The 18,618-nt window shown below is 39.9% G+C and overlaps 1 pseudogene; it reads right to left on the bottom strand.

Moving 5' to 3' along the window:
* Positions 1-14,788: 14,788 nt before the first annotated feature.
* Positions 14,789-17,990, bottom strand: LOC147423901 (uncharacterized; annotated as a pseudogene).
* Between the last annotated feature and the right edge of the window lie 628 nt (positions 17,991-18,618).

Here is an 18,618-nt window from a genome sequence, read left to right as displayed (position 1 = left end):
TAACTACGGATATGGTGCGTGGCCTTTGGGAGTTGACATACTCCACCATTTCTTCAGTTAAGCCCGCACAAAATTGTTGCTTTTGCTCTCCAAAATCCACCTTTTTGAAGACAGTGGCTTTGAGTTGTAGGTCCCAAAACTTGTCTACATATTTGTGGATGGATTCGTAAGGAGAGAGCTTTAGGCTTCACCATCCGGTGAGTACTTTGTCTTTGGCATCGATGGCTAGAAACTGCTTCATAATGGAAGCTCTTAAAGCTTTCCATGTTTGTGGAGCTTCACCATTGGCTTGTAGGCTAATGGCCTATAGGCTAGACCACCATTGCCTGGCAGACTTTTGAAAGTGCATAGCTACATGGCGTAGCTTAGAGGACTCCGTGAAGCCCTCCTCCAAATGCCGCATTGAATTGTTGGATAAAGGCCAAGACTTTGTCCGTAGCACCAAAGGTGCCATTGTAGGTAAGGAAAGAGATGCTCTTCCCTCCCTCTTTGAACTTCTTGAGCTTGGACAATCTCTTCCACGCGGCATAGGATTTCCTATGCCCTCTTCTTTTTTATGGTTCAAAAGTTGCACCGTCGCTTTCTTCAGAGGATGAAGAATTGGAGGAAGATGGAGAAGAGGGTAACCTCTTTCTCGCCTTTTTCTTGCCTTGATCTTCTTTCTCTGCACCTTCATTTTCATAAGAGGAAGTGGATGAAGAAGATGGAGAAGAGGGTGTCCTCTTTCTTGCCTTTTTCTTCTCTTTCTTTTTGTCATCCCTCTTTGAATTATGGTGTGGAGAATTGTGCGATGGTCTTCTCTGTTTTGGTTGTGATGGAAAGTGTTTAGCTTGCCGTCTTTGTGGAGCGATCTCCGTTGAGGTGGCAGGAGACTCACTTCTTTCTCGTTCCTTCGATGGAGGCTCTCGAATTCTCCTTTGAGAAGGAGATGCGTCATCAAGAAGCAAATTTCTGAGCCCTTCGTATGGATCCTCTTCTTCTTCCCAAATGGAGAGAGGTCTATTTTGGAAGTCTCACAAGGAGGCTTCCTAGGTGCTCTCTTGTCATGGTGGGGAGCTTGGAGAATCCCATGAACACAAAGTTGTCGTTGCACTTCACTTTGGAGGGATGGATTGCCCATGGCTTGTTGAAACCTAGAAACAAGATAGTTAACAGGCATAGGGGCATCATTAGTAGCCTGATCATTAGCAAAATCAAAGCTATCAACATTAATTTCACTCCCTTTACTATTGTCAACCATTCTAACAACTTTTAGATGTAAATGTTTTAGGTGTACTTTGGCACTTCAAGCCCTAGTTGCTACTCCTCTTTACCCCTTTAGAAAAAGCACTCAAGCTACTTTACCCATGGCTCGAATACCAAGGAATAGAATAGAGTGTCGTTAAACACCAAAATAGCACCGGCTCCTGTAATAGCTCAATAGTGGTTAAGCCATAGGCAAGCCCCATAGGACTCCACTATTAAGACCATATCTCTCGATGGTGATGCCCCGTTATCTGCATGAAGGCAGACACACTGCAAGGCTGAAAATTCCCTATTCTACTTACTCAAATGCAATTAATAGTACCAAACATTTATAGCTAGCTTGAGGACCTCCCTTCTTGAGCAAGAAAAGAGAAACCTTGTGCTCTGATACCAATGTAACATTTAATGGCCTAGTAACTTGTGTGTAGTGAAAAATAGCATGAACATAGTGAGCATTTCATTATAATAGATTCCTAATGAGAATAACAAGAGTGCTTGGGCGCAAAGAGAAACAAAAAGTATAACACCTAGTTAGATAGCATGAACAATACTTCAAAAGAGAGAGAAAGTAAGCTATTGAAAACAGTTGAGGACCAAATTTATATGGAGCCGGTCCCCCCTCCAAAAGGCTCTGCATTATGGTTTCTCCCATCAAGAGAGACATTTTACAATACAATTCTTTGTGCTCCTTCAATACTAGCTAGTGCAATGGACATGGAAGCTTCAAGCACTAAGAAAAAAACTTATCAAACACAACATCAATTCCCTCACAGTCTCAGACCCAAGACCTCACACACCTTCGAAGATGGTGAGAGCTATCGGGGTATGAGAGTAGATTGAGAGGAAGAAGGAGTAGTCTTACGAGAAAGATGTACATCTCCTCACATAATCACTCTTTCTCTTAATAATTAGCATGGTAGAGGAGATGAGCATGCATTGAAGCTTTTCTCTTGGTTGGATTTGCATCACAAAGCCACGAGTTGTTGACGTAGGCCTCCCTTTTCTCAAGCTAGGAGTAGGTGATGAGCTTTCCATTAAAGCTTGAGAAGGAGAGAGAGAGTCTTCTTACTACACACATGGACTAGTGTGCGTGTGTATGTAATAATGCCTTGAGAAAATTAGCCTCCTCTCTCTCTTGTTCGACCCCTCTTGCTATTTGCTCATGCTCACACCCTATTGGACCTCTCCAGGCTTAGCCAATGGAATTTCAAGAGCATAAGTGATAGCCTTCTGACATGTGTTCCCCTTTCCCCTTTTGTGATAGCTTTAGGTAATTAATTGATGCAACTAAACTCTCATTGGACCCCTTTGTCTCCTGGCTAATAGGAATCAGGCAAGCCATTAGGCTGCCGAATGCTCATTGGACCCCTTGGGAGACTGTCCAATAGTCTTCTAAAAAGCTTAATTCCTAATGGTTCTTTTATTAAGTGTTTTTAAATTGATTAAACTAGATTTACTCTAGCCTAATTCTCATTGGTCCACCTCCATGGCCATCCAATAGGATTTAAGTACACCTTGTGGGCATCTGGGCTAGGGAGTTGACATGTGTCCCTCTTTTCCCTTGTGTAAAGGAAGCTTGTGAGTGTTTGTGTGTGTTTCTCTCTCATCCCCTACTTCCAAGGCTCGCACCCTCCTAAGTAGGACTCTTTGAAGACGTTTTGGCACACACACTAAGCATCCAATTTTCCTAGTGATTGACCTTCGGACACAACCTTTGAATTTTGGAACCTTAGCATTTTGGAAGTCTTAATGGGTTGAACCTTAGGGTCTTTTAAGCCCATGTTGCACATTGCTCTTTTGCAGATGTCCCCCCCTTTGGATCCCTATTTTCCCTCCTTTGGATCCCTACTGTGGCCGGTATGCCACCTTAACCAATATTCTAGCTTTTTCTCCCCTGACACTTCCCCATATTAAATGACCAGTTTAACATGAGAAAATCATTTAGAAGAATTAAAAATTAGGTATCACCGCGACATCATAGATCTCTTTGGGTAGTAGTTGCAGCTCTACCTGGTGTGCTTCTTCACTCTTGAACCTGCCTGTGAAAATTGTTGTATTGTTTTCCTCAAGCTGTTCTTTGGATAGATATGTTGCCTTGGCCATCTTTATTGAACTTGGGTGTTGGTAGGGTGGCAGCTCTTGCAGCTTTTCTTTTTGGGACACCCTCTTCTTGGCCTTCTCCACAGCTTGCATTGCTCCTGTTAAGTGAATACAATGCCAAAGTTAGAAAATTTTTTCAATTTCCGCTCTGAAATGACTTTCAGTCTGAATTGCTGACAGAGTCCAATTTTCTTCAAACCAATTTTGGAACATGCATAGATGCATAAAAACATGTAAAGATCAAAATCATAAAGTCCAAGCAAAAAGTTGCAACAAAAGTAAATAATCGCGGTTATTTATAGCTGAGGAATTTTTCCAATTGTTTGCATTTTTGGCATCATAGGCTTGAAATGTATAGCATTTAGATACTCTGAGTGAAGTGTGGGCTCATTTGAGTGCAGAAGGTGAAAATGGTGCCACATTTAGGCTTTTGGTCTCTGAAACAATAGATATAAAGGAATTTTGAGATTTTGAGCTCCAAATTGGTTCAAACTTGGCCAGTGGGCTTGGGACATCATATGCTTTGGTCCCATGAAGTCAAAGTTGCAATTTCCCCCATCTTGACAAAAAAGTAAATAATCGCGATTATTAACATTTTCATCAAAATGTACATTTTTTGGTGCAACTTGGTTCTAGATGATGTAGGCTCTGTGTATGAGATTTGATGTGATTTGGATCAAAAAATGTGACTGATAACTCAAAAATTGGTTTGAAACGACTTCTTTACGTTTTTTGATAATTTTCCAAGTTATCATTGATCAATTTGGCTCATACTTGAAATGTGGCATGTAATAGGTGTGTACAAGTGATAGGTGATGTGAAGGTACCATTTTCAAGCTAAAAATTTGCAAAAGTAAATAACCATGATTATTTACAAGAGTCAACTTTTTTTGCTAAACTTGACAAATTTTGACCTAAACATATTCAATACACCTAAAACAAGTCCTAAATTGAATTTGGTAGAGTTTTCTCCTGTCAGCAACACTTCGTGCTTTGTCAGAAGGATTAGGAATGATCTATGCCATGAAAAAGTATAGACATTACCTATTAGCTAACAAATTTGTGTTCTTTGTGGACCACCAAGCCTTATTGTATTTGGTCAACAAGCCATGCAACACAGGAAGAATAGTGAGATGGTACATCATTCTTCTGGAATTTGATTTCACTGTAGTTGTGAAAAAGGGGACCACTCGTCAAAGAGCAGATCATTTGTCAAGGATTGTTTCAGGAGAACCACCTAAGGAAGTAGATGATGATCTACCATATGCATATCTATTCTCCGTGGAAATGATACCTCAATGGTCGAAAAATATGGTATCCCTGATGACTATAGCTCAAGTGGATTTGCAAATACCACTTCCTATTACAATCGGATTAGTTGAGCAATTGGCTATGTATCAATTACTAGCTGGCAGACTATACAAAAGAAATCAAGACAGAATATTGCTTTTGTGCATTAATCCTTAGGAGAAAACCCAATACCTAAGTCAAGCACATATTACCATAGTAGGACTTCACTTTGCGGAAGACCAAAGTATGTGATGGATCTTGAGACTTGGAGTATTTTGTCCACCTATGAGGAATGATGTTCATTCTTTTGTGAAAAATTGTCCTCAATGTAAAAAACAAACACCCATACCTCATGTGACATTGTTCCAAATATCACTTGTTCCTAAGTGGAGTAACTATCTAGTTCCTTACTTATCAAGCCGAACATTTCCTGAGGATACGAGTAAACACCGTCAAAGAGCAATTGAAACAGAAGCAAGAGATTATGCTCTTATTGGAAACCAATTGTATCGGAGAGGTAAGGATCAACATTTGCGTCTTTGTGCAAATGAAGACGAATATATTCCCATTATAGAACAAGCACATGCCGGACTAGCTGGAAGTCACTTTTCTAGTGAGACCATCGCAACAACAATCTTAATGGCAGGCATATGGTGGCCAACACTTTTTGCAGATGCCAAGGAACATGTTCAAAGATGTGATGCATGTCAACGAGCTAAAATGCCAACCCGTGTAGATAGCATGCCTCTAAGACCAATGATGGGGGCTATAGCTTTTGCAAAATGGGGTATAGACTTTGTTGGGCCAATACATCTCTCTCTCTCTCTCTCTCTCTCTCTCTCTCTCTCTCTCTCTCTCTCTCTCTCTCTCATTGTATTATATAGGGGCATGCTACAATTCAAATCTCGCCCGATTTGGTTGAGCTGACAGGCCGCTATGGTCAATTTTTGGTCGTAGGACTTCGTGCACTGCCTGGATTCTAGGGTTTTCTCTTGGGGTTTAGACTAGGTACCCACCATACAGAATGGATCATTGATAAGTATAGATATTACCCCTCATGTCTTGTGTGAGATGGTGTTGTAAGCGGGAAACCGTGGACTCCGAAAATCGCGCGCAAAGAAGGTCGAAAGCTCTCTCTCCAAGGCCGACAAGTGGAAATGAGGTGATTTTAGACTACCCTGGATATCTATACTCGGACTTTCCGAACCTTTTTTTTTTAATTTCCCTGTTAGTCCTACTAGGCTGTGAAGTTTATGTTAGACTCAAAAGTTTTCTCAATCGGATTCCTATAGCTCATTCTGCAAGAACTTTGCAAAGGTAGGCCTTGACCGCCTAATTTAGGCTTCCCTCTTTCATCCTCCAATTTGATTGAAACCTTTTTTGCCTGTCCGCCTTGTCCTTCTGATTATCAGCTTATCTTTAGTTTTTCCATCTGAGCTCATTTGCTATTTGTTATTAATTTTTGACCTGTTTATTGAAAAAATCAAAGAAAATAACAAAATGCGCTAAAAAAGAAAGTGAAAATCCAATAATTAAGAAAATCCATTGAAAAACATAGATTTATTATTTTTTGTTGGATTTCTCCATTTTTAAGTTTCAATATCAAGAAAAATGATGAAAAATAATTAAAAATACCATTTTTTGCTGATTTTCTCATAGTATATACACTATTTGCACTCATCGGTGAGATGTTATTAGTTAAACTCCCGTGTTGATGATTTGTAAGGGCATTATTATGTAATTTTGCAAAAAATCACACGTTAACATCAACTTTTTCCTCCCTCTTCAATCATTGCCCTTAATTACTTAGTTCCGTTCCACCCCTCCTAGATGGCGTACTCCGAGATGACTATGTGCATGGGTTGAATAATCGTGTCTATGCATAGACTTGGTTGGCTCTACCATGCTTTGAAGATCAATGCAGTTCAAACCATTATGCTGTGCGAGAGGTGGGTGTTGAGTAATTAACTCAAGGGTTTTCGATGTCGAGGTTTTCTTTTGCTGTCTCCCAAAGAGAAAATCTTGTAGCTTGTGTGTGCTCTTTGCTTGATTGTACCATCACGATGCTTTGGAACGTTGATTTTGTGAGTTTTTGGTATCAATAATGGTTGTTGTTGAGCTTTTACCCGCCATTGATATCTTGGTTTGCTTTGGTCAGAATGTTGTGGTTGAGTCTTTACTCTCCATTGCTTGATTGGTTTTACAGTTTGTGGAGAAGATAACTGCTCCTTTTTCTTCCAAACCCATTTTGTTTTAGGTTCCCTGTTCAAAGATGCTCCTCTGTGTTTTGAACCTTGGAACCGTCTTTGGTCTTGTAGATGATGTTTTGGGCACCCAAATTTGAATCAGCCTGTCCTTAAGTTGTGTTTTTGGTACCCAAATTTGCCTGGCTCCTTGCATGCTACTTGTAGCATTTGGTTGCCTATAGGATGGAAAAGATTGATTGCTTTGTGGTTTGCTCTATTGGTAACCTCCTTTCCATTCCTCTTTGCTTGGTGCAATTGGACCAATGAGTTGTCCGCCTTTAGGTAATAGCTTGAGTTGATTGGTATCCCAATCTGGTAATGCCTTGTACATCCGCATCCATGAGATTCCAAGAATCATTATTTCATTCATGTGTTCATCCGGTAAGCATACAAATTGATGAGGGAATGAAAATCCATGTACTATCACATTTAAGTTGACTACTCCCAATGTTGGTGTTGGGTTCTTGTTGCATCCTTTAATAGTCGCTATTCTTGCTATCAAGGACTAACTTATTGCTTGTACGTGGAATAAATGACTGCATTTACTTGAGCTCCTGTATCGACCAATGCATTTGTGCCATGATTGTTCAGCTGTACTTTGATGCGAAGATCCATTCCATCTAACCATTCATCATCTGTTGACACTGCATCTTTCTGCAATTCCCATAGTCTTTCATCTAGTTCTAGAGTGTTGATGGGAATAGGTATTTGTTGATTCTTGAGAGCACCTTGCCTTTTGAGTACTCAAAGCCGAGCTTCTTCTTGGGCTTCATAAAAAACTTGCTGTCTTTTTATCTTTCTTTGCTGTGTTGCATGCATCTTTTCTAGCAATTTATTGGTCAGTGGTAAATTATACTTCTTTAAACGACATCCACTAATCTAATTAGCCATTGGTTCACCATCTAGGGTGGACAACTTAATTGCTCCACTTGGAGATACATATTCAATGATAAACGGTCCGTTTCCCTTTTTCTTAAACTTGGGAATGTGTTGCTTAAGAGAATAGACTAAACTAAGTCCCCTTTTTTGAAGATTTTTGTAATTAGATGAGAATCAAAAAACTAGTTTTGTTTTTGCTTTTGGGCATAGATGTGAGCTACAGCAGTTAGCCTTTGCTCATCAAGCTTTTCTAAATCTTCAAGCCTTTCTAACAATTCATGTCCAGTCCACTCAAGATCCTTAGCTACCCTCAGTGTCGGCAATAGAAATTCTATTGGCAGTATGGCATCAAGACCATAAACAAGGTTAAAGGGTGTAGCATTTAAAGCTGTCTTGAATGAAACTCTATAAGCCCATAGAGCAGCATGGAGATTCATTTCCCAGTCTGTCCTTCCTGAACTAACCACTTTAGTCAATACCAAGCTAAGAATTTTATTCGTATGCTCAGCTTGTCCATTTTCTTGTGGGTGATACGGAGTTGATTTGTTATGGATGACCATAAATTCATTAAGCAGATACTCAATTACCCCTATCACTGACAATTTCTATTGGCAATCCATATCTTGTGAACACATACTCATATAAGAATGCGACTGTGGTTCTGGCATCATTCTTTTGAGTTGCTTTAGCCTCGGCCCACTTGGTCAAATAGTTCGTAGCTACAATGATATATTAAGCTTGGGTTCTATAAGCAGGTGGAATTGATGGTGTTGTTGTTGAAGCTTTTCGTTGTGTTTGAAAGAAGATATCCCTCAAGCTGCTGAGCTAGTATACACCCAATGGAAAAATTGGAAGCATCTACATGTATGTGGAATATCTTATTGCAATCTGTTGCTTTCAATATTGGAGCTGAAGTGAGAGCTTGCTTAAGCTTCATGAAGGATTCTTCACACTCATCAATCCATTCAAAGTGCGTAATCAAGCTGTACATGGTTTTTGCAATTATAGTGAACATGTAAATGAACTGTCTGGTTTGAACCCCCTTGACTGTTGTCGGTCTAGGCAAATCAACAATAACATGAATTTTATCCATATCAATAGCTATGCCATTTTTAGACACTATATGTCCAATAATTTTTCCTTGCCTACCCATAAATGTGCACTTTTTAGAATTTAAGCAAATCCTATAAGTCTACACTTTTTGAATACCTTTTTGAGGTGTTCACAATGATCAACCCGGATTGATGAATGTACACTTAGATAATCCATATATACTTCCAAGAAATTCCGAAGATATTCTTTAAAACCATGGCTCATTCATCTTTGAAAGTATTAGTTAACCAAAAAGGCATAACCTGATACGCAAAAATACCCCATTCAGTTGCAAAGGCAGTTTTATGCTGATCTTTGGAATCAACCAAAAGTTGATTGTATCCTGAAAAGCCATTTGAAAGGCTGCAAGCTTCTTTTCCTGCAACTCATTTTAAAACATGCTCAGTGTGATTGGAAGAGGAAAGTTGTCTCTAATGGTAGCGGCATTCAATTTCTTGAGATTGACACACCCTCGTAATTGTCCATTTTCTTGGATACTACCATAATTGGAGACACCCAATCTGTGTGTTAAATTTCATAAATGGATTTGGCTTACTTTAGCTTTTCAATCTCTTCTTTGATCTTTTTGGAAAATGTTTAATTATAAGTGTATGGCCTTTGTCTACTTGGTTTTTCACCATCTCTCATCAATATGGTATGTTGACAGATTTTTGGATCAACACCCTTGAGATCCTTATAAGACCAAGCAAAGATATCTCGGTATTCTTTCAGTAAGCTTAACAAAATCTCTTCTTCTTCTTCCGTTAGGTCATTTGCAATGTAGGCAGTTCTAGGCTCTTCTCTTGGTTTGGCCAGATCTATGTTTTTTGTGCTTTCAGGTCCTTTGTAGGACTCACCCTGTTTTTGTAGTTCCCTGATAGGTTGTTTGACTATGATTTTTTGGTCTTGGAGAGTCATACTAAGAAACACACTCTCTATTGTGTGCCTTGAGCTTCCTTCGTCTTCTCCAAGATGTGTGTGTTTCTCTGCAACCCTAATTCCAACAATTGGTATCAGAGCAGGTTGCGTCCTCCCGGGCTTAGTCGCCAGCTGCTCCAGCACACGCCTGCTCACTTTCTCCGATTTTAGTGAGCTTTGGTAAGCATTCACAGGTTGACAAAAATTTTGAGAGAGTTCGTAGAGCTTAGTCTGCTCAGATTTCTGATTCGGGGTCATTTCGGCCTCCATTTCCACTACAGGCAGTACTGCACAGGCTATTTTGTCATTTTGTGCACAGTTTCTGTTAGTGTTTTTTTTTGCATAACAGGTGCCTTACAATATTCTACGGTTTGTGCTATATAGCACGTGCTGTTCCGCTCCATTTCTCCTATTTTCGAGCAGTATTCACATCAGGTGCAGCATTTACCATGGCTGACAACAACACAGATGTCTTCAAGATGTTTGCTGTTGAGGACAGGTTGGATGGAGACAATTACCCTATGTGGGCTTATATGATGCAACACGTTCTTGTGTCAAAGGGTGTCTGGACTATTGTGCAGGGCATTGATGTACGTCATGTGTCTGAGGATGTAGGCGATGTTGAGGATGCTGCAGGTCTTGCTGCAAGGATTGCTGCTATTAGAGTTGTTTTGTCTACGGTATAACAAGCTCGTTGGTATGTAAAGGATGCACAGGCTCATGCATTGATTGCGTTTTCTATGAAGCGCACCATTGTTCCTCACATTCGTTCAGCAAAATCTGCAAAACAGGCTTGGGATATTCTAACAGGTCTTTATGCAAGCCGCAATGAGGCTAAAATTGCTTTGCTGCGTAAAGAGTTGGAGTCGAAGATTATGCATGAGGAAGATGATATGGACACTTTCCTTGCTGGTGTCAAGGATATCAATGAGAAACTTATTTCTGCAAGTGAAGTCATTTTAGAGAGTTACCTTGTGCAGACTGTTCTTGATGCCTTACCAGATTCTTACCAGACTTTTGCTAGTACTTGGAGACTAATGACCCAAGAAAATCCAGAAGTTGTCAAGTTTGATGCATTATGCACATTGCTGTTGCAAGAGTCACTTTCCAAAAAAAATAGGACTAGACAGCGTGCAGTTGAACATGCTTTTATTGCTTCTCAAAGAAAGGGTGGTAACAGTAATGTAGCCACTTCTTATGGTTCTGCTGCGAGTGGCAAACCTTCTGTTCCTAATGCTTATGCTGGTAGCACTTGGTCTAGAAATTCTGGTGATAAGGGCAAAAAGAAAATGCGTTGCCATTATTGTAAAGCTAATGATCACTTGATCAAGTCGTGTCCTAAGTTGAAGGCAAAAGAGGCTAAGAAGAAAGAGGGTGGTTCCACTGCAAATGCAGGTTCCACTACAAATGCATCCATTGTTGAGTCTTTTGTGAAAGGAGACTGTGTTGCTGATGTTGATGCAGAATGAGCTTTTAGCGCAGAGTGCACTTACAATCATGCTGCCCATGATGCATCCTTGTCAGTTGTTGTTGCAGATTTACATGTGTGGTATTTCGACAGTGGTGCTACAAAGCGCATTACCTCACATCATGAATTGTTTACCTCTCTCGAGTCTGTCCCTCATGGGAATTCAATCACTTGTGCCAACAATGCCTCTTATCCGGTTCAGGGAGTTGAAAAGATTGTGCTTACTGTTGCAAATGGCAGTTCCTTCACACTTGTTGATGCACTTTATGTACCTGGGATCAAGAAGAATCTCTTGTCTGTATTCGCACTTGATAGACTTGGACTTGTAGTCAAATTTGTGGATGATAGATGTACAGTTCATGATCTCACTTTTGGTGATGAAATTGTTGCATCTGCCCTTTTGTGCCTTGGGCTGTATAAGCTCACTTTGTATGACAAGTGTGGACAAAATTTTGCAAATACTATAGCAGATTTAAGGGCTATTTCAGATGCAAAACTTTGGCATGCACGTTTTGGTCATCTGAATTTTGCCAGTTTGCTGCGTTTTCAGAAATCTGATATGGTTGCTTCTTTGCCACCTCTTGAAGCACATGTCAAACATGTTTGTGAAGGCTGTATTTTGGGTAAGATGCAGCGTTCTAAGTTTCCAAAGGATGGTTCAGTTTGGGCCACATGCAGGTTACAGCTTGTGCATAGTGATGTTTGTGGGCCCATGCAAACTCTGTCCTTGGGCAATTACCTTTACTTCGTGACTTTCATTGATGATTACTCCAGGCATGCATGAGTATTTCTACTTAAAGAAAAGTTCGAAGTTTTTATATGCTTCAAACAATTTCTGGCTATGGCTGAAAATGTCTCGAAATGTACTATGGGCACCCTTCGTTCCAATCCAGGGGGGAGTATATGTCTCATGAATTTTATGCATTTCTGGCTAGTCATGGGATAAAACACCAATGTACAGTGCCTTATACACCTCAACAAAATGGTGTTGCTGAGAGGAAAAATAGGTCACTGACGGAAATGGCACGATGTATGGTCAAAAGTAAAGCTTTTCCGCATTCTTTCTGGCTTGAGGCCATCATGTGTGCCACTTATGTACTTAACAGGTGTCCTACGAAAGCTTTGCAGTCTATTACTCCATATGAAGCGTGGCATGATAGAAAGCATTCTATTGAGCACATGCGTGTTTTTTGGCTGTTTGGCATATGCTTTGGTGCCACAAACACAATGCAAAAAATTGGACGATAAGGCTGTCAAATGTATTTTTGTTGGTTATAGTGTTGACAGCAAAGGTTACAGGTTATATCATCCGCAAACAAAGTGTATTCTGGTTTCACGGGATGTAGTGTTTGTGGAAGATTCTGTTCAGCCCTTGCTGTCATGTACTAGAGACAGTAATGTAAGCTCACAGGACATTTATGACACTTTGTTGCCTCTCTTCAATGGTGGAAATACGAATGTAATTTCCAATGAGGCAAATGTACAGCCAATGGGGGTTTCTAAAAATGTTATAGATCATCCTATTACTGATGCAGATGTACATGATGTACTTGATGAGGAAAGGGCTGAAAATGAGCAAGCTAGAGGTATGCCAAAATAGCTGGTGCACACTTTGCGTGACAGTAAATTGGATGCACCTTCGTGTAGTCGTACTCGTTCGGGCTCTCGCCATGCATCTTATGCATCAGATTGTTATGCTTTGGTTGTGTCTAGCTTACATGATGTTGAGGAGCCTCTGTCTTTTGATGAAGCACAAAATTCAGAAAATTGGATGGTTGCCATGCAATCAGAATATGATGCACTTATAGAAAATGACACATGGACTTTATGTGATTCGCCTCCTGGCAAAAAGGCCATTGGTACGAAGTGGGTTTATAAGTTGAAACGCAAGCAGGATGGTGAGATCGATCGCCATAAGGCTCGACTTGTTGCAAAGGGTATGCACAGCAAAAAGGCATAGATTATGAAGAGACTTTTGCTCCCACTTGTCGTATGACTATTGTGCATTTTCTATGTGCATTGGCAGCTCATTTTGGTTGGGATGTACATCAATCAGACATTGTTAGTCCTTTCTTGAATGGTGACATATTTGAGGAAGTTTATGTAACGCAGCCTCACGGTTTTGTCATAAAAGGACAAGAGGACAAAGTGTGTAGATGTAAGAAGGCTTTGTATGGGTTGAAGCAATCTCCTCATGCTTGGTATGAGAAAGCTGACACTCATTTGGTTAAACGAGGCTTTCGTAACACTCCAACAGAAAGCACATTGTATGTAAAGCGTGAGGGTGATGTACTTCTCATTGTGGTTCTTTATGTCGATGATTTGCTGATCACTGGACCAAATGAGAGACATATTGTTGAATTTAAGGCTGATTTGAATGATACTTTCCATATGAAAGATTTGGGGATGTTGCATCATTACTTGGGTATACAGTTTAAGCAGTGTGATGGTGGTATTGCCTTGTGTCAGAAAAGTTACATAGAGACATTGCTATGTAAGTTTGGACTTGAGGATTGCAAACCTATTGCCACTCCCATGGAAACATGTTTGAAGTTGAGTCTACATGATGCTGGCGATCCTGCTAATTTCACTCTTTACCAAACTACTGTTGGCTGCCTCATTTATGTATGCAACACGAGGCTAGATATTAGGTTTTCAATCTCACAAGTCAGCATATTTATGCATAGCCAAAGGTCTAAGCATTGGCAGGTTGTCAAGAGGATTTTCCGCTACCTTAGTGGCACTTTACATTTTGGCTTGTTTTATCGCAAGGGGGGATCATTGCCGCTAGACTTACATGCTTTTCCGGACTCAGATTGGGCTGGTTGTTTTGACACGCGAGTGTCCACAAGTGGTTTTTGTTTCATGCTTGGCAGTTCATGTATATCATGGTTGAGCAAGAAGAACCCTACTGTGGCCACTTTGAGCTATGAGGCTGAGTACAGGGCAGTCCTCACAGCTACGGTTGAGTGTGTATGGCTCAGACGCCTTATGGCTGATTTGGGTGTTGGACATGACACTGCCAACACTATCTACACTTACAGTCAGAGCGCATTGGCAGTTGCGAGGAACCCAGTTTTTTATACTCGCACAAAGCACATTGAGGTGCATTACCACTATGTGAGGGAGAGGCTCTCAGCAGGAGAGATTAGCTTGGCTTATGTGCCAACACAGGACAACCTTGCAGATCTTTTCACAAAGGCATTGTCCCATGAGAAGCTTGAAGCTTTCCGCAAATCTTTGGATTTACTCCCCTTTGTGGATTGATCATGTCCTCAAGGCATGGAAATTCCCTTTACTCATGTGCCAGCTCTCGTTCACCGCATCACTCCAAGGGGGATTTGTTACCATATACATGTGGTACAGTGATGTGTGTGAACACACTAGGACCTCCGGGGCATTTTTCCCTCTTTAGGAGGTTTTTTTTCCCCGAGCATTTTATATACGCCCAAGCAAGAACAAATGGCACTTTATCCCGTGATAGAGAAATCATTTACATTTAGTGGTCGAATCGTTGATTTCAAGCAAGCAAACCACGTTATCTTCCGGTTTCCTGGTACTGCCGTCTAGAGCGGTGCGTATCCACTCTTGCGAGTGGATAGCGTTTTGGACAGCTGGGCCTAGACTGTATTACAATGAAACTATCATTTATTCTTCATTTTCGCCATCATCTAATTGTATCGGGGTAGACATCTCAGTTGAGGTTAAAGTGTAGGGTACATTAGTTACTGAAGAGTTTAGTTTGAAACCTCTGTTACTGGAGATTGATCTGTACAAGTTACTAAAGAGTTATCGGTGTTTGGATTCTCTATTATTGTTACTGGAGTTTGATTGGTTAAACTGTAGGGGATAGTTGTTATTGAAGAGTTATTAGTGTTTGAAACCTCAGTTACTGTTACTGTTACTGGAGATTGATCTGTACAAGTTATTAAAGAGTTATTGGTGTTTGAAACCTCAGTTACTAAAGATAGCGTTGTAGAGTCTATATCCCGTATCTCCGAAATACCCAATAGATCACGACGTCCCTGTATCTCTTCAACTGAATCCTCGCTTAATGACATAGCTTCATTATAGAATTGGTGCATTCTCCCTAAGACATTTTCTATATTATATGCTTGATGAAAGGAATCTTCAGTTTGGGTAGATATTGAATCTTCAGTTTGGGTTGATATTGAATTTTCAGTTTGAGTTGATATTGAATTTGTAGTAGATATATTTGAATTAAACAAAAGTGGCCTTTCATTAGAAAGAACTGAATTTACAACTGAATTTACATTAGGTGTTAAATTGTGATTAAATATCCATTTTAAACTAATAAGGTAAACTATACCTTTCATTAAAACTATTATCCTATCAATATTATTATGCACTTGGTTGTAGTTAGGTTCAATACCTATTTGTTCTAGTTGTACCCGGGCTGCATTTCCTGCTGTTGCAATATCAGATAGCATTTCATCTGAAGTTCTACCTAAAACTTCTAATTGCATTTGAGCTGCTGCAATATTAAATAGTACTTCTGTAGAATTTCTACCTAATTGTTCTAATTGTATTCGGGCTACATCTCCTGCAGCTACAATATCAGATAATATTTCCTCTGAGGTTCTATTTATTATTTATAATTGAAATTCATTAGAATTTACCCTTTCCGATATTATTTCACCTAATGATACTTGTGAAGAGTTAACATTTTCAAGAACTTGAGATTCCGTGTAACTTGAAATATCTTGAGATACTGTTGAACTGGGATCAATTCCATTAAAATAGTAAACAACTGCTGCTACAGCTACTGCTACTACTATTCCTAACAAAACAATAACTTTTGGGTTTTTATACCATACTGATGATTCGTCTAGCTTTATTGTAGAAGTTTCAGGCTCATCTACGTGATACGGTATTGATTCAATCTTATTAAAAAAGTTTATATTGTAGTAATCAAAAACAAAATATACAAAAACAAAAGTTATTAACACTTGAAGTAAAATTTTTAATAGTAACTTCTTATTTGCCATTGTTTTATAATTTAATATGTATGATACTATTAATGCTATTACTATACTATAAATAATAGGTATATTAATTGTAATTAAATCACTATTAAAATTGTTAATTAAACTAAGTTCATTTATTGAACTTAAATAACTATTATTTATTATATGAAATATTAATGAAAATAAACTTACTACTTTTAATAACAATAGTTTTAGGCTTGATAAATTAGTACTTATTACTGAATTTACTATAGGAGGAGTACTTTGTATACTCAACGAAGAAGCTGTAGAAGAAAAACAAGAAGCAATTGGCAAAGAAGCAATTGGTTTCGATGCTTGGGGTAAAGATGAAGAAAATTGAAATGTATTTGTTTTTAGGGCTGAGGATTTCTCTTTTGATTGATCCTCAGCTGCAAATAAAGAATTGTCCGATGATAATGGTTTAGGTACAGGCAATAAACTATCTGACGTAGACGATATAGGATCGGATACGTTAGATATAGGAATGGAAACGTTAGATACAGAATCCGGCACAGGTGATACAGGATTAGGGTTACCACGGGATTTGATCATGCCGTGTCGACCGACACCGCGTCGATCGACAGTAATTGGTTTGACTACACCCTGTAAATGGAACTAATAGATAACTTCACATATCACCGTGTCTGGTTCAGGAACCAGTTCCTTCAAACCCGTACTTACCATAATACTACTACTACCTGCACTGGAGCCTCCGTCACCTTCATCTTTGTCTTTTTTTCTTCTTTTTTGTGTGTATTGTATTATCTATCTGCCTCTCCGGACACAGTATCTTGAGTACCGATGATGATGACCACATCTGCTGGCATGTGATTTTTGAACATAAAATCGAGTCCTTATAAATGAGCAAAGCCAGGTGCTCTTATTTTACAACGATAGGGACGATTGGTTCCATTACTGACTAAGAACACACCAAATTCTCCTTTAGGTGCTTCAGCTGCAGTATAAATAGAAAAAGCTGGTACAAAAACCCCTTCTGTATAAGGTTTAAAATGGTGAATTAGAGATTCCATGGATTTTTTCATTTAAGGTCATGATAAAGGACATAGCTTACGATCATCAGCTTTAATTGTGCCGCTGGGCATTTCATTGAGACGTTGTACAATGATTCAAATACTTTCTCACATCTCTTCAATACAGATACAATAACGATCGTAGCAATCTCCCCTAGTACCCACTAGTATGTCGGAATCCGATTAGTCATGAACATCGTAAGGTGCTGCTTTTCATAAATCCCAGCATACTCCCGGTTAGGATAGATAGGCCCCTTTGTCGAGCTTTCCCCCCAACGGATCCGTACGTGAAAGTTTCCCTTCATACGGCTCGAATGCGTTTCCGGAGGCCCGCCCCTGTAACGCGTCTGCAGGCGCTTAGGGATGAGGGGCATTTATAGTCTATGCGTAAGCGTCCATAGCACCAGATTTTGGATTGAGAGTTCGGTTCATTTTCCTAAGCTTTTTGCTTGCCTCAGGCCACTTACCGCGTGGCCCACGTTACGGCAAAAAGCAGGCAACCGTAACCAGTAAAGTCAAAACGCTACATCCGCTTCGCAGCAAAAAAGAGATAGCTCCGATGCACGCATAGATTAAGGGCTTATGCTAAGCTGGCCAAGACTAGTTACCAGTCCACAGAGCCTGGCTTGTAGGAATTTATTTCCAGATCTCCATACTTCCATACCGCCACAATTTTACGAAAGACAGGCTGTTTACCCTTTATCCGACCCAATTAAACTCTATGCTTAAAGCCGCCTCCTTCTTTAATCGATTTGTGTTTCTTTAATTTAATTCGATTTAAAGCGGGTCACGTACTTGCAGACTCAGCCTTTGCTTCTCAGGTCTTTCTTTACCCATACTCTGTTACATGCTTAGCCCTTACGGACGCACAGATAAATACAGGCTTATCATGTTCCATCAATGGCATCTAACCTATGCCGATTTCAGCGAACCGTGCTCTACTCCAGTGAACTCATGCAGTTTCAATATACCTAGAGGCCAAGGGTAAATCCGTTCATGGCTGGCCCATCAGACTAACCAGTCAAAGATGGCCCTAGCCTTGCCTTGGTTATGCTTTACTGGGCTTATACACATTTGCTTACGCTGCCCTTTCCTCAGCTCACCTTAGCCTCTATTTTGGATTAAGAGACGTCGTCTTCAAGGCTTCATACCAAGTCTTTACAGTCAAAGCGTGCTTGAGCAAGGTCGGGCAGAACCGTTGCCTGATGGGAACCTTCCCCATATTGCTATCGATGTCTTCATGTCGCACGACCTCTTAACATTACACCACTGAATCCCCGATCCAAAGCTTACTATGCAGTGACGGTACCGATATCCACTAATCATTATTTCCAGATACG

The sequence above is a fragment of the Adiantum capillus-veneris genome, chromosome 26 (assembly GCF_014529385.1).
Source record: "Adiantum capillus-veneris isolate H3 chromosome 26, ASM1452938v2, whole genome shotgun sequence".
Taxonomy (NCBI): Eukaryota; Viridiplantae; Streptophyta; class Polypodiopsida; order Polypodiales; family Pteridaceae; genus Adiantum; species Adiantum capillus-veneris.
This window is presented reverse-complemented; position numbering and strand designations above follow the sequence as displayed.